Source organism: Panthera tigris, chromosome C1 (genome assembly GCF_018350195.1).
Source record: "Panthera tigris isolate Pti1 chromosome C1, P.tigris_Pti1_mat1.1, whole genome shotgun sequence".
NCBI classification, from domain to species: domain Eukaryota; kingdom Metazoa; phylum Chordata; class Mammalia; order Carnivora; family Felidae; genus Panthera; species Panthera tigris.
Genome location: NC_056667.1, coordinates 203,087,498 through 203,111,121, shown reverse-complemented (window position 1 = coordinate 203,111,121; position 23,624 = coordinate 203,087,498). Strand labels below are relative to the sequence as shown.

Genomic DNA, 23,624 nt, shown 5'->3' with positions numbered 1-23,624 from the left:
GTTATTAAGCTACTAAGAGTGTTACCAGTCAGCTAGAATCTGCTCTAAGATTATTGTCTAAGAGTACCTCCCAGTCCCTCATATGGTCCCTTCTCTTAATTTTTACTGTTAAAAAAAATGTATAATATGTTCAAAACTAGAGAAGCCCGTAGAGCAAACACCCACTCACCCATTACCTGGCTTCAAGAGTTATCGATTGACAACCGTTTTGTTTATCCATCTCCAACATATTTTAATGTAATCTTACCTTTAGAAAATTAGTGACTGATGATGTTTCCAGAGGATATAAGTCCTTCAGGTGATCAAGAACATAGCGGGAGTGGGAGCGGGAGGAGGGGGGAAGTGTCTGGATGGATAATGTAGAAAAGGGGAGCATGCACAGAAAGAAGCATATGGTAAAAATAGAAAAAGCACTCACAAAGAAAACAACATTTGAAGGTTAGAGCCTATTAAATTACAGCTACAAATTCTCCACCAATAAGTGGGGTTTATTGTCCATCTTCTGAAATTGTGATTTTTTTTTTTTAAGCCTCAATCTATAGAATGCGGTGGAAGGGATGCTGTGGAATGTGGTGGGAGGGATAGTTCTGGATCTAACAAGTGAAGAGCATTGGAATCTTCCACATCATCCCTCTTAGAACACTCATTATGGGGTTACTTGCTCTTGGATCCCAGCCAGCAGGCTGGGGAATCCCAAGCCATATGGAGAGGCCCCACGTAAGTGTCCCAGGGGACAATCACAGCTGAGTTCCCAACTGACGATCAGCATCACCTGCCAGCTATGGGCGTGTGTGTGGGCGGCGGGGGGAGGAGGTGCATCTTGCTGTCACCAGCCCAGTCGAGCTCCTATCTGATATCCTGGTGCAGAAGAACCACCCAACTGAATTTGTGAAATTCACAATTCAGATTTGTGAAAGAGAATTTTAAAAGTTGCTCTTTTAAGCAGCCAAGTTTAAGGGTGGTCTGCTCCATAGCAATAAAGAAATGAAATAGAGTTGGTACTGCGAATATGGTGCAGCCGTGACAAAAAAAAAAAAAAAAATAGATGTGTGACATTGGCTTGGGGGTTAGTAGCAAGAGGAAGCTGGAAGGGCCTTGAGACTCGGTGACAGCAAGAAGTACAGGAGGCAAATTGTCTTGGGGAGCTGGAGAAAAGAGGAGCTATTTATGTACTGGTAGAAAATAGGGAACGTGTTGCCTGTGATAACGTGGAAGAAAAGGTAGTTAATGAACGAGTGGATGTGGCCGAAGCTATGTCTGGGAAGAATGTTGAAGGTTACTCATTCTGTTGGCCAAAGCAAGTCAGAAGGCTCGGATTCAAAGATGGGAGAATGGACCCATTTCCAAGAAAGAAGTGACAAAGAATTGTGGCCTTTGCTGATCTACCGTAAGGGGGGGTTGAAAGCTCAAGGGTATTTATAATCCTCGTGGGCCGTGTGAGGAAGCACAACCATAACATGGAATTCTGACTTAAGAAGCACGAAGAAGAAAAGGGAAGTATAAAAAATCCGTACACCTTCAATAGACTGATGTGTTGATTTAATCCTTAATTAGAGGAGCTCACCAATTCTGCAAACCTACCCTTTGCTTCTTCTATTGTCCCTGAAAATAATCAAGTGGGTCAGCCAGAAAAGTCACAGGCATAAATAGGAAATTTGCCCCCGCGAAGACAGAACAGACCCATTTCATTGCTGTCCTGATTTTGAATTCAGCAGCCAGTCTGGTTTTCCCCTTAAACAGAACTAAGATCCGCATCCAAGCAAATTACTCTGCTCTGCTTTAAACAAAACAATGTCATTGTGAAGATATAGGCTGTTCCATTTTTATCACAGGAAGAGATGTTAAGGTAGGTTAATGTCTCCAGAAATTATTTATCCCGGGAAATCTCCTGCGCATCACACTAAAGTAGACTGGGAATGAGAAGGCGTTAATCTGAAAGAGAAAGCAACCGCTGTCTTCCTCAATAACAGGAGACCATGCTTACAGCGAACCCCCCAAATCCTTAGGTCTTTTGGGTCTTTACAGATACTGATACTTAGCAGCTGTGTTCTATTATGTTGCTCGTGTGTGCCCCAAAGAGGGTCACCATACCTCCGCACACGGTTTTTATGTCCGTGATCATTTGGAGGTTAATGAGGAGGTCCTGGGGAAAAAAAAAAATACACAGGGACGCTGGTGAAATTTACATGTAAACATGGCTATCTTCTCCCATCTCATTCCCGGTCTCCTTCACTCTCTCTGCAGAGAGAGAGAGAGGGGACACCCTAGAAGCTGATGCTGGAGACCAAATCTAAACAGGTCAAGGAGGGAAGGGGCGTGGGAGTGAGGTGAGGAGAATAAGCAGGGGGTGGGGGGGGTGTCTACCTGCAGGGACAGATGTGTGCCTCTGCATTAATCTCCTAAGGGGAGAGGACAGAGAGCCCTGACATGACTTCTCGCAGCTTCATTAATTCGGGGGTGGAAGAGGTCTTTTATTCGGCACTCCAAGAAGTTACAATTCGCTGCCTCAACTTGAGAAACCGCAGAGCGGCCAGTCCCTGCATTCAGAAAAGCAAGCTTCGAGAGGACCCGGAACACTGTAAAAGTTGGTAGACAAACTGCTAAGCCACTCGGTCAGTTTTCCTAACTTAGGTTCCTCGCTCCACACAAAAAGACTAACCGTTTGCCTACCAGAGGATTCTGGTGGGGGTCCCCCCCCCTCCCCCGCCACGTGCTGAGGCGACCCGAGGTCGTCCGTGCTCTGGGGCCACCATCTTGTCTCAGTCACACCCAGGCTCAGAACCCGGCCCAGCACGTACCTAAGCACAGATCTTTCTATATAATTGGCTTCCTTGTTCCTCTCCCCGTCCATGGCTTTCCATTTCTTCATGTTTCTTTCTTTCTTGTGGTAGTAACATTTCCAGAGTGCAAGAAATCTTGATTGTAGTCATGGTGTTCCCCTCTAACTCACTGATTGTTTTTAGCTTTTTAAGGTTTATTTATTATTGAGAGAGAGAGAGAGAGAGAGCACAAACTGGAGAGGGGCAGAGAGAGAGGGAGGCATAGAATCCAAAGCAGGCTCCAGGCTCTGAGCTGTCAGCACAGAGCCCGACTAGGGGCTCGAACTCACAGACTGTGAGATCATGACCTGAGCCAAAGTTGGACGCTTAACCGACTGAGCCACCCAGACGCCCCCTTCTAACTCACTTACACTAATAATATCTTGTGCTAGTAATCTCACCATCCCACCTCCCATTTTGTGATCTATGAACTGTGGGGTTGGGGCTTTACTTCTAGAGCTAATATCCTATGAGGCTGGCACACAGGGTGTGAACACTCCCATGGCCCCCAGTTTTCCTTAACCGTAGCCCGAAAGGCATGTGCAGTAGATGAGTGTGGCTTCTTTTCTCTTTTTAGCAGTGTGTTCTTTGTTTTGTTTTGAACATGAAAATAATTAGTCCAGATGAATAATGTTTTTAAAGAAAAGTTAACTGGAGTGTCTTACACAGGAACAAGCTGGTATTTCTCCCATATGTTTTCTATTTTAAGCCAAAAGCCCAACAACGGCACATAAACCATTTGGACATGGAATTACAAAAGCCACTGAGAACAAAAATTTCCCCAATGTATCACAGCCATACAAATATCTGTTATTAAGTAGCAGGACTGATCTACCGTAAGCATTAGACGACTGACTTTACAATCTCTCACCGGCTACCTTGGGTTTGGTGGGGTTATGGATGCGTTTGAATTTGGCTAGGGAGAAGTGTGGGAGACGTTGCTTTTCCATTTACAAAGCATGGTTAGCTCTCATCGCGAGGAAATGCGCTCATGGATGACTGTTCCCATGGGCAGTATTATCAACACAGAAAAATCAGTGCCAAAATGATGAGTGAATGTTGAAGCTGAGGTGGCTATGAAACAAATACGACCGCATATTTCCATGGTCTTGTCTGGGAGAATGTAGCCAAAGCAGAAGTTCCATTGAGAATGTGCTTATAAATGTTTGGTCCAGCACCCATCTGGATGAATAAGCATCACGTTTCTCCCCACGCAAGTCTTTTCAGCTTTGTGGTTGTGATTATTATTTCCCGTTCACCTTTTCCTAGATTTCCAGGCTGAAGACATAGGCCTAGACGTTTCCCAAACCCCACCCCCCCCCCCCCCCCCCCCGTGCAAAGGATCTGTGACTCTAACCCTGAAATGTCTTTTCTTCTGCCTCTTTGCTCCTACTGGTCCTCTCTCACCCCCCTAATTTGAGTCTACACGCAGAAACAACTCCCCACTGAACATGCTCTGTCTTCTGTAGTCCCACAGCCCTTTGTTTGCATCTCTCCTATAATATTTATCAAATGGTGCCATGCTTTGGTTTGGTTTGTATTTTTGCATATCTTACATCCCCACCGGATCATAAATAGATGTCAGGCAATGTTTGCTTTATGTTCAATTTTTTCCACAGCATTTAGCTCCGTACCTTGTACAATGGAGCCTCAATCCAGTTCATAAATTAGATTAAAAAGCTAACAAATTATTTCTCTAGGCCCAAGAAGCCTATGGGACATGATGGGAGTACAAGCAGGATGAAGAGTACAGAATTAGAAAACGGTAGTAAGACTAATAATGACAATGATGGCACCCGTGTTGAGTGCTTATGGATTCTAACCCCTATCTGCATATATACACGGCACCTTATGTGCATACAAAAAATCATTCTCTTCTAAGAGTTAATGCATAAGGGTGGTATTTCTTCTTTTTTGAAGATATTTACCTCATTTTGCAGATTAAACAAGGGAGGGGCAGAGACGTTAAAAGCCCTGTGCAAAGTCGTGTCGCCTAAGCATCAGGATTTAATTCCAGAAAGCCTGACTGCACAGCCCAGCATACAACAGGCTCTTTGGTGCTTCCGTCTCTCTAAGTGTCTCCTCTGGACCACAGAGGGAAAGCATGTCTTAGGGTGTCCCTCATGCTCTGTCTTCCTCCTGCTCCTGTAAAAGCTCTTAGACTTCCCGACTCTTTAAGTGACCACCCTGTAGCTCTCATAAGAGTCCTCCCTTGCTGTTCCAAATGCTCGGCCCTGGGCCTTTTCAGGCCCTCAGGATTGGACAGGAAAGTTGGGCAACTTTGTCCCCAGGATGTGCCACCAGGGCTCCCCCTGGCACTGGGCTTCCCCATGGAGCTCACGTGCTGGAGGGCAGGCACTCTTAGTATACAATTAAATATGAACCAAATATCACATAGTTATAATGAAGAATGAAAAGTGCAGCAGGATGCAGGAAAGGGGGTGAGGGGCTGTTTGAGCTCGGGTGGTCAGAAAGGGAGCCTCTCATAAAGTAACAATTAACATAAAGCAAGCATATATAGGGAACCCTGAATTTTTAGGCACAGCTACTGATTAGATTATTTTTAATTCATTTGGATTTCGCTGTTTTAGGAAGAAGAGTCAATCATGTTAAGCTAGAAGCTTAGAGATTGACTACTTAAAGAGTGTGAAAGACCCCAGCAGGGCTGATGTGGGCAAAGGCAGGAACCAGAGAAGCCTTTTGGGGCACAGCCCTTTCCAGCCCACGCTCTGAAAACCTTTCCGCCTTGAGAGGCTCTCTTTGTTCCTCATCCACGTCCCAGGGCCCGGGACGCCAAGCTCTTCTGGGGTCTGAAAACGACTACTAGAAAAGGGACTGAGCCAGGCAGTCACAGACAACCCAGCGTGCACACGCGTGCACACACGCACATATCCACAGACACACTCATAAACCACACACATATCCGCATCCACCCACATGCACAGGCACATATATACACGCCCAGATGCGTGCGCGCGCACACACACACACACACACACACACACACACACAGACTGCAAAATCTTCAAGGCCCTTCATCCTGTTTCCTAAAATCAAAGACTCCTCCTGGAAAGGCACAGATACATACACACGCCCACGCAAAATACACACATACAATCGAGAGTCACATAGACAGAGACATAGACCTACAAACGCACACCAGGAATGAATGCGATCTATCTGGTTAGGGATATTTTTAGAGCATCACATCAAGGGGAAATCTCCGAGTTTTACATCGGAGGTAATTTGAGACTTTTAGCAAGCCAAGTGGGGGGCAGGGTGGAGACAGGAGCACTTTCTCAGCACTCTTGTGACCACCCCCCCAGCCCCCCACCGCCTCTGGCCATCACCTGTTCCACCTGTGCCTCCTCTAGATCAGCAACTTTTCAGTTTGATTTTCTGACAGTGTGGGTCTCAGCTTAAATCTCTAGAAAAGACACTTCAGGAATGTATTTTTTAAAGCAAATTCCAGTCTATTATTAAAACACCTGTTCAATCTTGAGACCATTCCTGACATATGAGGGATTACAGGAGGGAGAAAAAAAAATGGCAGTGCAATTTATGAGTTGTCTCACAATTCAGTTTGGAGGAAACTAATCCCCTGCATTTCCTGTCAAATAATTAGGAAAATTGATAAAAGTCATTCCCTTCGTATTTATAAAATTACACCAAACGCAACAGACTAATTTCTTACATGTCACCGTTTTTAGAACATAGCAGGAAGGCAGGATAAAAGAATTGATTTCAATGCCATTCCCTGCATTTTCGCCTCTGACAAGAAATTCCTTCGACTGCGCGCTCAGTCACGGACGTGTGTCCATTTCAGAAAAGCTCAGCAATTTCTGTCTCTGCTGACGTGGTACGAGGGAATCCACACATGCTTTGTTATTTACCTTAATACACCTTAACCCAACTCTGTATTATCTACAAGCCCCTGCAAGGAAACAGAGGGCTCAAGCTCAGCAGCGTGAGTGCCCTTGCCTTCTTCCCTGTGTGCATCAAGTCCATTAACAGACACAGCCCAAGAGCATCAGCTTTAGGTCAATGGCTTTTAAAACAAAGATTCTATACCACACAAGGACTTTTCCCAGAAAGGCAGAGAGATGATACAGAAAGTTGGATAGGGGAGGCATGTGCTGGAAAGCAAGAGGAACACACATCAAGTTCAATTATGAAACTCAATCCTCCACCCCCACCCCCGCAAAATGGAGCCGCCCAAACTTTTTAATTTCCTAGAATATTTTCTATCTTCTCCATCCTTCCTTGCTTCTTTCTCTTTGCAGGTGCTTTCTTATGTGTTTCATGAGACATGAACTTGTGGCTAAGAATTGTATCCTAATCAAGATGAAAAGAAATATGTCCCAAAGGATTGTGACTGGGCTCGATGTGGGAACTCAGCTGACGAAGAGGTAGGTCAGAAAACTAAGTGATGTGATAATGTTCGAGACTGCAAAGATCCCAGGCTTCGGTTGGAGAGATAAGGAGGCCAGCCTTGAGAACGCTCATTAGGAATTGACTTGCAAGGAATTGGAATCTTTGGAGGAGAAGAAATATTAACTCCATCCTGGGAGGACAGAAACTGAGGGAAAGGAAAGAAATGAGTTAAAAGGGTTGACAATATAACTGAAAGCACTTTGCAGATATCAACTTCTCAAGTATAGGTATTACGTTCACGATGTACTCATTCGTTTGTTCAATCAACAAACATCAATTGAATATCGACCCTGCCATGCAGTGTGCTAGGCATTGGAGATATAACAGTGAACAAAATTGACAAAGCCCCTGCCTTCAGGGACCTTACATTCCAGTGGGATAAATAAGCAATAAACATTTACATCCATTTTAATAAAGTGTTAGTCACAGATGCTACAGATGTTATAGAGAAAACTGAAACCAAGGAATGAGCTAAAAGATATGCTATTTTATTTTATTTTATTTTATTATTTTTAATTTGTTTTTACATTTATTTATTTTTGAGAAACAGAGTGAGACAAAGCGTGAGCAGGGGAGGGGCAGAGAGAGAGGGAGACACAGAATCTGCAGCAGGTTCCAGGCTCTGAGCAAGAGGTCAGCACAGAGCCTGATGCGGGGCTCGAACCCACAAACCGTGAGATCATGACCTGAGCCGAAAGTCGGACACTCAACCGACTGAGCCACCCGGGCGCCCCAAGATATGCTATTTTAGATAGCGTTGTGTGCCCTGAAGGGGAAAAAGAAAGAGGAAGGGGCCTGACTTGTAGCCTTTGCTGATTTTGTGGCGTAAACACTCCCACCATGGCTGATTTAGGCTACTAACACGCCATCACTGAATGCGGAGGTGGGACGATTGACGATTGACGGAGGTGAAGAGTCAATGGATTGACTCTTGCAATCTGACACAAGCCTGTTCAGCATACCTCTAGTAAACAGAGAAGGCTTCTATGAAGAGGTGGCCTTTGAGAGGAAACCCGAATGAAGCGAAGTACTCAGAAATGCAGATTGATGAGAGAAGGATATTCCAGACAAAGGGAAGAGCCATTGCAAAGCAGAGGGGCAGGGCCTTGCCTGATGAGTTCGTGGAACAAAAAAGAGGCCAAGGTAGCTGGAGAAGAGGGAGCAGGAAAGAGAGGCAGAGCCAAGGTCATGAAGTGCTGTGTAAAGCACCCTGAGGTCGTTGGCCACTACTCCAGGTGTGGTGGCAAGTAATGGAGGGATTTGAGCAGAAGCAAGAGCTAGTGGGACTTGTGTCTCAAAAGGATTCCTCAGGCTGCTCGTGGAAAGCAGAATATAAGGTTGGGGGCAGACGGGAGCAGAAGCGGAAAGACAAATTTAGAGCATTTGTCAATTATCTAGACAAAAGCCGATGGTGGATTGAATATGAGGGATAATGGCAAAGATGGGGAAAAGTCCTATTTGGGATCTATCCATATCTGTCTATTTATCTATCTATCTGTCTATCTTTCATACACACATACATACACACATGCATACATAGAAATATACATTTATGTATACACATACATGTTTACGTATATATACATGTATATACATTTATGCACACACATATAAATTATACATTTTATAAATTTGGTATATTTTCAATAAATAAAAATACTTTTATATATTTTAAACAGCTAAAAATAAATTTTTATATATTTTCTATATTGCAAGTACATTTTAGATTTTGTATATTTTAAATACATTGTATATATCTGATAAATTTTATATATTTCAAAATAGTTAAATTTCCAGAATTTAAATATACATCACCAGAGGTGATGTGACTTGCCTTCGGTGACACACAGAGGAAACGGTAAGGCCAGGATAACGCCAAAGCCATGTCAGCGCTGCTCAGGATGTGATGCTAATGGGGGAATAAAGCAGTTTTGAACCACGGGACCCGAGGACGAGCCGGACTGGTAAGACATTTGGGAAATATTTTGAAACTAGAAGAAGCAGCATTTGTTCATGAATTCGATCTAGAGAGCAAGAGAAAGAGAAAGGTCAGTGATGTCTCCATAGATTTTTTATCTGGGCATCTGGGCTATAGGCTGGCCATAAAGTAAGTTGGAAAGTACTAGGGGAGAACATATTTATGGGAGAAAGCTAAGCATGTCGCCTTGGATACGCTAAGTGTGAAATGCTTCTTCAATAACTCCAAGGAAGGGGCACCTGGATGGCTCAGTCGGTTGAGCGTCCGACTTCGGCTCAGGTCACGATCTCACAGTTCGTGGGTTCGAGCCCCGCACTGGGCTCTGTGATGACAGCTTGGGGCCTGGAGCCTGCTTTGGATTCTGTGTCTCATTCTCTCTCTGCCCCTCCCCTGCTTGTGCTCTGTCTCTCAAAAATCAATAAATGTTAAAAAAAATTAAAACAAAAAATAATAACTCCGAGGCAACGCGGAGAGGTGGTTAGAGATGGAGTCTGAAGTTAAGGAAAGAGAAATAAATGTGGGAGTCATTGAGCTTGTAAATGGCATTTAGCCCCATTGTATACAAACCCATGGGGTATGTGCTACTAGCCAAAATTTAGGTGTTAGAAGATGGGAGAATCAGGCAAAAATAGTTGAGAAATAAAGGAAAGCGAAGTAAAAATAAAACAAGAGAATTTTGGTTTCCCCGAAGCCAAGAGAAAAATATGCTTCAAGAGGAGAATGGTCAGCTTTGCAAAATGCTTTTCAGAAATCAAGAAACAGGGCAATTGTGTTCGCCAATGTAAGGGTCATCGGTGACCTAGACAGAGTTTCAGTGGGGGACGTTGGCGTGAAGTTCCAAATAAGGAATTTTGAGAGAGAACGGGAGATGGGACGAGGGAGAAAGTCAACAGAGACGACACTTTCAAGCTTTGTTCGGCAGCAGAGCCGAGAAATGATTTAGTAGCTATAAAAGGATGTGGAATCAAAAGAGCTATTTTTTAATAAAAATACTACAGCATATTTGTGGGCCAATTGCAATGAACCAAAGGGAAGGGAAATCAGTGACACTGTAGAGAAAGGAGAAAATTCTAAGAATAAAGTCCCTGAGTGACAGGATAGGAAGAATCCCAGAGAACAAGTGGAAGGGAATATCGTTCTTACGTTCGAGTCCCGACCATTCATCCACCGTAACAGGAAGAAAGGCAGAGGGTGAACAGTACAGGGGCAGGCCGTGTGGAAGGTTGGTGGTGAGCAGGGAACCATTCTCTTTAGATTGCTTCTGTTTTCTCAGGGAAGTGAGAAGCCAAGTCATCAACTAAGAGTGCCTAGCGCGGAAGGTGTATTTGGGGTTTGAAGGGCAAGGAAAACAGTGTTAGCTGGCAATATGGAAGACTGAAGACTGGAGAGTGAATCAGCTGTAGGGCTGCCTGCCAGTGCTGAAGGTCCACTTGAGATTTGCTATCATGCATACAAAGTGGGGCCCATCAACAGTCGTCAACATGGCTGGTATTTTCCTCCAGTGATATTCAGTGCAGTTGAATCTGAAAGCAATTGGATTTAATGAGGCTTGGAGTTTTTCTAGGCACAGGAAAAGGAGGCAGAGAGGAGCCAGGGAATAGATCATAATGCATGGGAGTATTTATAATGCAGGCATACCTGATTTTATTGCATTTGTTTTATGGGACTTCACAGATATTGCTTTTGTTTTTTTGTTTTTTACAAACTGAGGGTTTGTGACAACGCTACGTTGGCCAGTCTACCAGCACCATTTCTTCAACAGCCTGTGCTAATTTTGAGACTCTGTATCGCATTTTGATCATTCTCACATTTCCAACTTTTTAATTCTTATCGTATTTGTTACGGTGATCTGTGATCAATGATCACAACTCACTGAAGGCTCAGATAATGGTTAGCATTTTTTGAACAATAAGGTATTTTTCAATTAAGGTAGGTACGTTATTTTTCAAGCCATAAGGCTATTGCACACTAAATAGACTCCAGTATAGTGTCATCATGACTTTTATATGCATTGAGAAACTAAAAAGTTTACTTCGTCCACTTTATTGCGATACTCACTTTATTGTAGTGGGCTGGAACTGGACCCACAATATTTCCAAGGTACGCCTGTAATGGCCTATGGTCCCTAAGTTATGCAGGGAGGAAAGTGAAGAGGGGTGTGTGTGTGTGTGTGTGTGTGTGTGGTAATGGCTGTGGTGGTTGTGCTGATGGAGATACCAATATCTGTACCAATGGAGATAGGTATCAGTGGATTTGAGATCCTAGTAGGTCTGGGGTTGGAGGCGTGAAGGGGAATAGGCTGAAAATATAGAAGAAAATGGCCAGAAAGCAGAATAGGTTAATTGAGATTTTGGAAGTGGAACACTCACAAATAATAACAAAGGGGACGAAGGAATTTTTGTTTTTGCTTTTTTTTTTTTTTTAATCCCAACCCCAGGCATCACCCCTAATAATTGAATGGTAATCTTGGAGAGGTGGGGCTCAGGCATTTGTATGTTTTAAAAGTTTACCAGGTGAGGGGTACCTGGGTGGTTCAGTTGGTTAAGCATCCGATTTCGGCTCAGGTCATGATCTCATGGCTCCTGAGTTTGAGCCCCGAGCCCCGCGTCAGGCTCTGTGCTGACAGCTCAGAGCCCAGAGCCTGCTTCAGATTCTGTGTCTCCCTCTCTCTCTGCCCCTCTCCTCTCCCACTCATGCTCTGTCTGTCTCTCTCTTTCAAAAATAAATAAACCTAAAAAGCAAAATAAAATAAAAGTTTACCAGGTGGTGCTACTCTTCATCCAGAGCTAAGAACCACTGGATTATGGAATTATAGTTTAATTGTTATGGAGCAGAGCCTGGGCATTAATATTTTAGAAGTCTCTTCTAGTTTGTTGTTGTTGTTGTTGTTGTTGTTTTCCCCAAAAACTTTTATTATAGTAAAATATACATAATATAAAGTTATATTTGCATGGAATATCTTTCTATTCTTTTACTTTCAATCTTTACGTGTCTTTGGGTCTAAAGGGAGCCTCTTATGGACTGTATACAGTTGGATCCTGTGTTTTATCTATTCTGCCAATATCTATCTTTTGATTGGAGAGTTTAATCCATTTACTTTGAAAGTAATTACTGATAGGGAGGAACTTGTGTCATTTTGCTCTTTGTTTTCTATATGCCTTATAGCTGTTTTGCCCTCATTTCTGGCATTAATATCTCTTTTTGTGCTTAATGTTTTGTTGTTGCTGTTTTCATGTATGTATCTATTGCATGTGTGCATGTATCTATGTATGTATGTAAGTATTTAGTAGCAAATGTTTCAATTCCTTTCTTGTTCCCTTTTGTGTATGTTCTGTAGCCATTTCTTTTGATTACCATGGGGAGAACTCTTAATATCCTACAGTTATAACACACTAATTTGAATTTCTACCAGCTTAACTTCAATCATATACAAAAATTCTGATTCTTTATAGTTCCATCCCCACCCCTTTTCAACTTATTGATGCCTCAGAATTATATCTTCATACATGATGTGCCCCCAAAACACAAGCTAGTTCTTTTAAATGCATTAGTCTCTCAAGATGTGTAGAAAACAAGATTTGGAGTTACAAGCCAAAGCTACAATCATAGTGGCTTTTAGAGTAGTAACTGTTTTGTTTTCTGGGTTTGTGTTTCCTTGGAATGTGTGCAGCCAGTATAAGAATCACGGTTGTAGTTTAAAGAAAAAAAAAAAAAGACAAAACCACGATTTGTCACCACTATTCTGAGAAGGTTCAGCGTGGAGACTGCAGACTACCGCTAACTGAGCTCCAATTCGGATTCCTCAACTGTCAACTCTGCAACTCGCTTCTGGAGAGTGGCTGCCCCTCTCCACCCCTCAGTTTATGACCTGAATCCAAAAATTAACGTTTAGCTAATAAAGTCTGTACGAGGATAAATATACTGTCTACGTTGAATATTCAGCACTGTCTGACATATGAGAAGGTCTTATTCAATGCTAGCTATCATGTCATTGTTACTCTTCGGGACGGCGGGCAGATCTGGCTTCAGATCTTGCTCTCGCGGTAACCTGTATCCCACCCTTTGAGGCAACTCACAACCCTTTCTAGGACAACAGCGTTTCTTCTTTGGAGATGGAGAGGCTGCTCAAGAACTGTGGTTCTCCAGCTTTATCCAGGATCCCAATCATCTGGAGTTTCTGATTCTGAGGTGCTGGTGTCAGGTTCGAGAATTTGCATTTCTAATGAGTGCATTCTCCTTTCTATTGATATTTAGCAGAGGGTCAAGAACTTGTGTAACCCTGTCCAAGAATTAGAGAAATGAAAGAATTTAAAGAATTTGGAGTTACAGAACAAGACCGCAAAGGCTGAAAGGAGTCTTGGTGTTGACACCTTTCCCCCACACATACAGAAAAGAGGCTCAGAGAGAAACAGCTGCCGGTCAGAGTTCATGCAAATCTAGAACCAACACCCCGGTTGGCACCCCTGTTCATGGTTGCCCCCCACCCCCGGCTTCCTTCAGCTCATATAGCACCTGGAAAAGAGTTTTAACAACTTAGACCTAGTTCTAGCAGTGTTTGATCATATTTCCCTAGCCGGAAATTGCAAATGGGATAACGATAAAAATAACGGTTAACATTTATTAAGTCTCGTGCCGGGGCTACCGAAATAAACTATATTCCGCTGGCCGTCACCATCATTTGCCACGCATTACCATTGTTCGTACTTTCCAACCCTTCTGAGAATCCTTGGAGATGTCTCAGGTGTGCTCACGGACAAGTTGGTGCCTTTGCCGAGTTTTTCCCTGCTGTTCACACCCCTTCGGTGATACTGGATGCTGAAGTTGTCGTGGAGGCTTGGCTGCCTATAAGCTTTACGGAGGCTCTTCATCACCACCCTGAGGGCTCTGCCCCGAAAAGCTGATGAGCTGGTCACCCCACCATCACAGGTGCAGCCAAGGCTCTGGAGCCTTCCGTGGGCCAAAGCCTCCCTGTGTTTCAGGTAGATAGTGGAGGACCCCAAGAGCGCCTGTCCAAACTAAAAAGCTCCTCACAAAGCTCCACCCTCAGGGAGACACGGTTGTGCAGCTTTGGGACTCCAGTAGACCTTGACTTTCTGAGCCAGGGGCAGACGATGGGTCTTCCCCCTTTCAGGTCTATCTGTGTGCTCCCTCTCTTTTTCAGTTGGTTAAGCATTTGTTGGCTACCAACTGGGTTTCTCAGTTTAGTATCATCAGCCTGATTTGGAGGGAATTCCTTGAAGAATTTGGCATTCCTAGAACCAGAGGGTCAGTTTTGGGTGCTTTCGTGATTGCCTTTGTGATTTCTAAATATGTTAGTGAGAATTGACAGATGCTGAATAAAGGGAGTGCTTACCAGGTTTTTGTTTTTTTTTTTTCAACTTCTTATTTGTTTTTTTTTTTTTAACATTTTTATTTATTTTTGAGACAGAGAGAGACAGAGCATGAAGGGGGGAGGGGTCTCAGAGAGAGAGGGAGACACAGAATCCGAACCAGGTTCCAGGCTCTGAGCTGTCAGCACAGAGCCCGATGTGGGGCTTGAACTCACGGACTGCGAGATCATGACCTGAACTGAAGTCGGACGCTTAACCGACTGAGCCACCCAGGCGCCCCTCAACTTTTTATTTGAATGAAGTTTAGAATTACAGAAAAGCTTCAAAGAGCAGTATAAAGTCCACTTATGTTCCTCACCCAGCTTCCGCCAATGCTGACATCTTATGTAGCCGCTGCAAGGTGACCAAAACACATTAACCGAGGTTAATTTCCCTCGGTTTGTACTGCTAACTAAACTACACCTTATTGGAATTTAACAAGTTTTGCGGGTTTTTTGTTGTTGTTGTTGTTGTTGTTCTTGTTTTGTTTGTTTGTTGTTGTTTTTTGTTTGCTTGTTTGTATGTTTTACTAATGCACTTTTCTCTTCTAGAATTGTATCTAGGGTCTCATATTTCTTTGAGTTTCTCTCCCTTGGTCTCCTCTGTTTGCCAGCGTTCCTCAGTGTTTCCTTGTCCTCTGCGATCAAGACACTTTCAAAGAGTACTGGTTACTTGCTTTGTCCCCATATCTGTGTCTCTCTGATGTGTTCTTGTGTTCTAATGAGATTATAGGTTTTGGAGCAAGAACGAGGTTGTCTTTTTCTCAGTACATCGTATCAAAGGAGTTCATGATACTGAATTTTCTTGTGGCTGGTGGTAACCTTAATGACTTGGCTGACGTAGTATCTGCCAGTTTCTTCACGAAGTTATAATCTTTCCCCTCGAAATGAGTAAACACCCCGGCAGAGACACTTTACGGTGATCCAAACATCCTTTCCTTCCCGTCAAACTTTTATCCATCAAGTTTAGCTCCACTATTTGACCTTCTCTACGGTAATTGCTGTGGCACTTGCCTAATGGTGATTTGCTATTTCTCTCTCTCGCCATTTATTATTTAGAATTATTTCCTAAGGAAGAGTTTGTTTAATTCTATAACTTTATCCATAGGGACTTATGGATATTCATGTTTTAGTCTGTGGGTTACAATCCAATGCTATCATTATTTATGTTGTTGTTTGGGTTGCCTCCTGCAGCAGAAGCAATGTTTACTGGAAACTTGCATTAATATCAGTCATTCCCTTTTAATTGTAGACTGCATGTCTCTATAGTATAATAACCACCCAAGGGGCTTGTTAAAATATGATCCTTGTCCCCAACCGTGATGTTCTGATTTAAGGACTGGTGTTTGGACCCTGTAATCTGCATTTTAACAAAATCCTTGAAGGGTTGTTAAACCAGTGGGCCTTAGGACCCATGTGAGGAGCATTGCCTCAAAGACAATGTTTCAAAGTATATTATCCTGATTTTGTATCCATATATCTTTATGTATTTCCATCTATGTGCCTATCCATCTGCCTACCTACCTTATGCGTGTGCACAGACACACACACACGTGCACATGCGTGATTTGTTATTATTCTGTTTTAGAAGCTGCCTTCTTTTCATCAGTAATTCCATGAAACTCTTTGCATGATAATGAACATGCTTCTGCAGTTCCATTTGCAATGGCTATTATATTTTATGCATCATAGCTTGTTAGATGCGTTTATTGTTAAAAATAATATTGTCCATCTAGGTCTCAAATATAACTGATCATTTCTTTAGAATAAATTTGTTGAAAAATGTTGACTCAAAAGCTATTCAAAAAGTTAGGTCATTAGAAGTATATTAACAGTTTGGCCCCTGCTGACAGTATGTGATGGTGTTTCTCCCGCCATACACACTTTAACCGGTACTTAATCATGATCTTTTTATAAAATTGGTAGCCAAAAAAGGTATCTAATTATTATTTAAATCCTTTATTTTTAGGAAGTTAACCTCCTTAATAGTTTTATTGGTCATTTGTATTTCTTCTCATGGAGTGCAAAGTTGAAACTATACTTCTCGATCAGAGAAACTAAAAGGAAATGCACAGTTTGCAGGAAGATTGACTTTGTGACAAAATGAAAGACAAATTGTTCTACCGAGAGGTGGAAAAGACGTTTTATATCTACTTAGCTACTGAAAAAAAAAGACCGTACAAAAGATGCATCCTGTGTGTACATCCAACATAGCATTTTTCACACAGCTTTATTTGTCTATTCGTCTGTCTCCCAAGTTATGAATGATCCGTCTCGTAAGGGCAGAACTTTATCTTGCTTGATTTGTACCCCACCCCTCCAATGTCTACCTAGTGGGGTCTTTGGTCTCTAATTGCATTCTTGGGAATGTTAGCTGCAAGAGTAAAAGAATATCCCAGTGAGAGTCAAACATCTAGCATCATCCTTGCACTGAGAAGAGAGTATCATTCACCCCTTTCAACTCAATATTGGAAGCAATAGCATCTTAATTTCTATTAAAAATTGTCACTTCTCTGGCTGCTGAGACTAATTGTTTACTATTTCAAAAAAGATGTTCTGTTTTAAATTAGTTAAAGGTAAATAAGCTTTTAAAGCTAAAGGAAAATTTCTAAAAACTTAGAGTAAACTGGTTATTGCCCTGGCCAATAAAATTTAGTTATACGATTTCTGGGAACCGAGAAAAAAGGTAACCGTGTTGAGTTGTATAATTTTTATTGCTTCTATGAAGAAACCTAATGGGGAGAAACTAGGGAAAAACACGTTTCATCACCAAGATTTTTACGTAGATGGAACCTCAGTTAACATCATGGATAGTTTCTTATACTAAAGTTTTCTAAGGGAAAGAAAACACAAACATAAGCACACACACACACACGCGCGCACACACACACATTCTGTGTATAGATATAAACTTGTTTTTCGGGGGCAAAATCGTATAGCCAAATTCAATAAGCACATTTTATTAGAATATATCCAGTTGTATTGCTTTCGGAATATCACATTTATATAGAAACAAAGCTCAGAATACCCAGATTCATGACACAGAAGGGACCTGGTACACAGGTTATCTTGTAAGGGTATTAACTTAGAGTCTACAGGTACATAGGCAGGCTTAGAGATACTTGTTTGCTCCTGAAATTCTTTACAATACCTAGATATTTTCTGGGAAGAAGGGCCATATCTGCTTCATATTTTCAAAGGGATCATTGATCCCTGCTTAATCAGAGTAACGGATATTCCCTAAACAACCTTTGTTTGATTTGAATGTTATGCTTTCTGGAGAATTTTTAAATTCTCATTCCCTAATCTGAGAATCAGGAGGAAGCATCATGGGATTTTTCTGGGAAGAGCAGGGGAGGGAGTGAAATCAGCTTTGTGCTCTGGGCGTGCATAACCAAGAGGGCTGGTGCCACAAGGCAGCTGATGGATGGCCAGCTCCCGCTTCTCAGGTGGGTCCCTGCTTATTGAATAACTCCAGGCCATAAATTGCAATTGCTTCCCTCCTTTTCTAATTTCAAAATCTCTCATTAAAAATTTACAGTGGGCAGTCATCCAGCAATTTATGACTATGTCTAGACAACTGAAAAACAGCAGACAGTGGCAGGGTCGATTTGGGGTTTTCGCTTGTCTTGGTGACCAGTTCAGATCAGGGCAGAGTTGATCAGATCAATTAAGTGCAAATCAGATGTTAATGCCACTAGAGAAATTGACCCAGAGAGAGAAACTAATCATTCCCTCTGGGGATAGCTGGGGCCACAGATGAACATCCATTCTTTTGTTTTTGAGCATGTGTCTATAGCATCACTGTATGAGTCAGCTTAGGCTGCCATAACAGAATACCACAGATTGGGTGGATTAAACAACAGAGATGTATTTTCTCACAGCTCTGGGGGCTGAAAGTCCAAGATCAAGATGCTGTGAGGGTTAGTTTCCAGTGAGAACTCTTTTCTTGGGTTGCAGACAGCTCCCTTCTCCCTATAGCTTTACATTGTCTCTCCTCCGTGTATGTTTAGAGCTTTCTAGTATCTCTTCCTCTTTTAACAATGATACGGATCATATTGGATTAGGGGCCCAATCTTATAACTTCATTTAACCTTAATTACTTCCCTAAAGGCCCCATCTCCAACTAGTCACACTCGAACTTGGGGCTTCAATCTATGAATCTGGTGGAGGGGCACCCAATTTAGTTTATAACAATGACTGGCTAAATAAGACAGGGGCTGCTAAAGCTTCTCGTGAAAGTCAAGTGACACTCCATTGCTTTTAGACCGGGAGGGATTATCAGTTAGCATGCATAGGTTTTTCAGAAACCATCTATGCTTTATTGACATTGCTACCAACAAAACACAGGCAGACAGACCGTCAGAAAACACTCAGGAAACCCAAAGGGAAAGATTGGCCAATGATGAGTCTTAACCATCATTAGAGAATTCCTACCTCCAGAAACAGAGGTCTGGGGTAAATAATGTCTTATAATGTGTGTCAGTGGAGCGGGGCTGAAGCAATGCAAGTGTATGGTTCAGTGCCCAGATCTTCCAATTCCAGGGTGTGCCCGTGTTTGCTCATGGGGTAATGGGCTATGTGTAATTCTTAACGAGGTGGCAAATTGGAGAATTGTGGAAGCAGAAGACATGCTCACCCTGTGTGGAAAGATCACAGGATCCTTGAGTTTTAGAAACGGTAGCCTTACAAAATTGAGGAAAACTAATAGCCCCCCGTGTTTGTTCGGAGTATCACGGTTCAGGAGAGGCTTCTGCACACTTACTGCGTGGCTGAGGCTGACACCGGGTGTGAACACCCGGACAGAGCTGGGCTGGCCAAATTCTTTCTGCCGTGGATCCGGAATTACAACTGAAAGGTATCAGTTCATTTTTGCTGGTGTCTGGAACTAAGGGTATATTAAACCCAGGCGCTATGAGATAAGTGTATCCAAACGGACCCAGTGAAAGCTGTTTGGCAGAGAGAGAGGAGAGGGAGTAGATATGCAGAGAGTAGCAGGCAAGGCTCATGGAGAAGGAGAGAGAGTGCACCCATGAGCTAGAGAGAGGGGAGATAGGGAGGCAGAGAATGAGAGGGCAAGGACTCAGTTCCTCCCAGACACAGGCTAATTCTGATTGGCGTGACCACCTCTGTGGGTGGGTGGGTGGACTGAGTTTAGGGCGAGTTCAAGGGCAACCCTGGTGAGCTTTGGAAACTCCCAAAGGTTTTGCTGATTTTACAGTTCAGACTCTGGTCTAATACTTCTGTCACTAAACAATACTGCCTTCTGGAACACCTACAGAGCTACGAACCCTGTAGTTTAATGATTTTTGTTTTTTGCTTTTTGTTGGTTTTTTTTTGAGAGAGAGAGAGACAGAGAGAGAGAGGGAGAAATAAGGGAGGGGCAGAGAGAGGGGGAGACAGAGGATCCAAAGCAGGCTCTGTACACTGAGACTGGAAAGCTCGATGCAGGGCTCAATGCAAAGTTTGAACTCATGAACCATGAGATCATGACCTGAGCAGAAGTCACTTAATTGACTGAGCCACCCAGGTGCCCCTGAACTCTGGGTGCTTAGTTTAATCCTGAAGGTAGACTTCAGCACAAAGAACATTAATCCATGCAACGAAACCCTTTTAAAATAACTCAAGACATATATATATATCCCAGAAATATTTTTAAGTGTCTTTATTGTTCCTCTCTGACCGATTCTTTGCATACACCACAGTATTTCCATGTATCTTGCTCCAATGACTCGCTTCCAGTAAAACCTCTTTTGCTTTCATCTAAGCCTCCTGAGATATATATATTTATTTATTTTTAGTTACAAGTTCAAGAACTTTCTAGAAGAATGAAGAAGGAAAAGAGAATGAGAGAATTCAAAGAAAACTCTATTGTCATGCGGAGGGAAAGCAAAGGCTGCAAATACCCCACTTTTACCATATGCATCCCTGTAGACCTATAATGGCATATAAAAAGACCATAAAAATCTTAGAATTTGGCATCCAAGAAGGACTTTTGAAATTATTAAATCTAGACAACAGCTCTGCAAATGACTCTTGGTCCCAGATTTCAGAAGCACTTTTATAAAGATTTTACCTTTAACGGCAACCTGATAAAATGCATATATTAGAAGGGAAAATTACTGAACTTCTCATATAATTGTCAAGGCGAGAACCAGAAGGAACTTAGTAATAATTTCTTTAGCCTCCTTACACTGCTGGTTAAGTGCATTGGAAGTTAAGAGAGGGGCGCCTGGGTGGCTCAGTCAGTTGTTTCTGACTCTTGATTTCGGCTCAGGTCATGATCTCATGGTTTATGAGATCGAGCCCCCCGTTAGGCTCTGTGCTGACACCATGGCGGCTGCTTGGGATTTTTTCTCTCCTTCTCTCTCTGCCTCTCCCCTGCTCACACTCTCTCTCAAAATAAATAGACATTTAAATAAATAAATAGACATTTATTTAAATAAATAAATAGACATTTAAATAAATAAGTAGACATCAAAATAAATAAATAGACATTTAAAAAAGAAGAAAGTTAAGAGAATCAAGTGATTTACCCAAGATTGGTCTGAGATCCAACAGCGCTGGAGTTAAAATTTCAACTTGCTTCTCAGAGTGCTTTGACCAATGTCTTTATCCCTTTAGACCATTGGCTTCTAAACATCTTGTTATTTTAATTAAAAAAATAAAATTATTATTTAAATAAATTAATGTAAGCAACCCTAATTGGTAATACCAATAATCTTTTCAGTGAAGCGGTGTTTGACCGTCCTTCCCCCAACACACACACACACGCACATCGTCATATCTGTCTACCCGCATTCTACATCTTATGGCCCTAGGAGGATACGAGAAACCTTGAGGACTCTACAAAGCAGAGTTTGGAAACCCCTGCAATGCACCACACCAAGACACTCCTCATCTCCACAACGTATGGTTTGACTTTAGAAAGAGAATGTGTCAAAGGGAAAATGCATTTGCTCCAAAAGACGGCTATAATTTACATGTTTCTACAAAACAGCATGAAGGAGCAGGGAAGCAAAAATGGATGAGAAGGGAAAGGGGATAAAAAGGAATTTGAGATCTGGCCTAGGTGACTTGTTAAAAAACCATTATTTATTTCTCTTCTGAAGAGGCAGAGATGTACGGGCTTGGTCAGTCTGTTAGACTGGGGATCCACCACTAATCAATAGATGTTTGGACAATAAAATTGGTTGTCGTTACTCCCCAACATACATGTCTGGCGCGAACCATTTTACTAATTCCCAAGGTGCCTGCTAATCTTCCAGACATCTCTGCGTGGTTGGCGATCTGCTGACTTCATTAAGAAATGAAAATATCTTCTTTGCATGCACAGGTTTGCTCTCAGAAAGGCACACCAGCAACCCTGAAAAGGAATTTCCTGGATGTTCTAAATAATGAAAGAACATAGACTGGGGTAATGAGGACTAGGATGAGGATTAACTGAGGGAATTTTACCATCTAATACCAATAAGAGGCAAATTTTAAGGAATGGAGTACAAATGAAGAATAAGGAGATGACATTTCTTTTATGATTAGTTAGTGGAAGAATTCCAAAGCTGGCTTCCCTTTATTCGTCTCCATCTGTCAAGTATTCTACCCAAGGCTTATTCTAATAATGTTCTTAAAACTACTTTGAATTTGAAATGTCAGTAGGAGAGGAAATGGAGATTTTTCTAAAATTAAGTTTTCATATTTGTTCTTGTATACTGAAAACAACCCAGAGCCTAAATGTTTTTTTAAAAAAAATAATAAAAAAAAGAAATGTCTTAAAGTGCATATTTTCTGGGAATAAGAATGTGATCTTTCTGATTGAATTAATATAAAAGAAGGACCCAGATGTAAATATTTTAAAATGTAACTAAAAAAGGCTAACGAGACACAAATTAAAAAAAGGAAAAAGTTCACATTTAAACCTGGAAGGAAATGACCCTCATGACAGACTAAAAATATGTAGAACATATTTTAATGAGGCATTCATACTTAAGATTTTAAGATTTTAAGGACTCTAGTAGAAAGTGGCTTACCTGAGGCTCAGACAAAAAAAAAAAAAAAAAGAAAAAAATCCTGCTCAATAACTCTGGTTCTAATGTGCTCTCATTTTATCTACTTTAAAATATTCTTACAAAGAGAAGAAAGCTATCATTGTACTAATCTTGCCCGTCTCTTAGAGCTCCTAAGTACTCTGGTTATAGACTCTATAGAAATTCTTGAACAAATAGAATTCCGTGGAAGAAAATTCAGAAGCAAAGGATCAATTCATATTATGATCATGAATGGTATAATTAAAATTAATACACTGTATAGAAGTCACCCCCCAAAGAACTTTTATTTCAGTATCTACTTTTATAATTTCAAATAATTGCAAAACCGAAGCAATGAATGTATTCGTGTCCAAATTCAATTGGCATGAGTCTAAATGTAAAATGAACATGAGAAGAGTTTGCAAATAAACAGTGTGATTATCTTCACTCTATCATGGATAATTTTCTTTCAGGTTAGTTAGGACAGCTAATTGTGTGCCTGGGCAGGAGAATTAAGGGTAAGAATAATATTGCTATTACATCTTAATGGGATGAGCCGACAACAGTTTACATGTTCCATCAGCATTTTTATTTTGCAAAAGATAGGAAAGTGTTCGGGAAATGTTTCAAAGTCAGTGTGCCGTGATGAAATAAACTTTGGAAGTGGAGATAAAACCCAATTTGGAGTCCCATATCTGTCATTTATTAAGTGTGTGACCCAGGGCAACTCGATCACTTGGGGCTCAATTTTCTCATCTGTTAAATGAGGAGACTGTACCAGAGAATTTCTCAAAGACCCATCAGAGCTAATGTATTTATGACGACAACTGTAAATGCTAATCAGATATATTTATTCGTTTATTTAAAATAATTTTAATGTTTACTTACTTGCGACAGAGAAAGAGAGAGAGACAGAGGCGCAATAGGGGAGGGCAGAGAGAGCGAGACACAGAATCCTAAGCAGGCTCCAGGCTCCGAGCTGTCAGCACAGAGCCCAATCC

At 41.8% G+C, this 23,624-nt stretch overlaps 1 long non-coding RNA gene across 3 annotated transcripts; it reads left to right on the top strand.

Annotated features, from left to right (window-relative positions):
- Window positions 1-558: 558 nt before the first annotated feature.
- LOC122241460 lies at window positions 559-20,614 on the top strand. Of its 3 annotated transcripts, none has more exons than XR_006221627.1 (5): window positions 559-717; window positions 4,520-4,584; window positions 7,103-7,228; window positions 9,039-9,217; window positions 20,401-20,614. It is a non-coding gene; the product is annotated as an uncharacterized LOC122241460 (long non-coding RNA). The 3 variants fall into 3 exon arrangements; XR_006221625.1 differs by lacking the exon at window positions 559-717 and adding an exon at window positions 741-1,846; XR_006221626.1 differs by lacking the exons at window positions 559-717; window positions 20,401-20,614 and adding exons at window positions 741-1,846; window positions 12,902-13,150.
- Window positions 20,615-23,624: the final 3,010 nt, after the last annotated feature.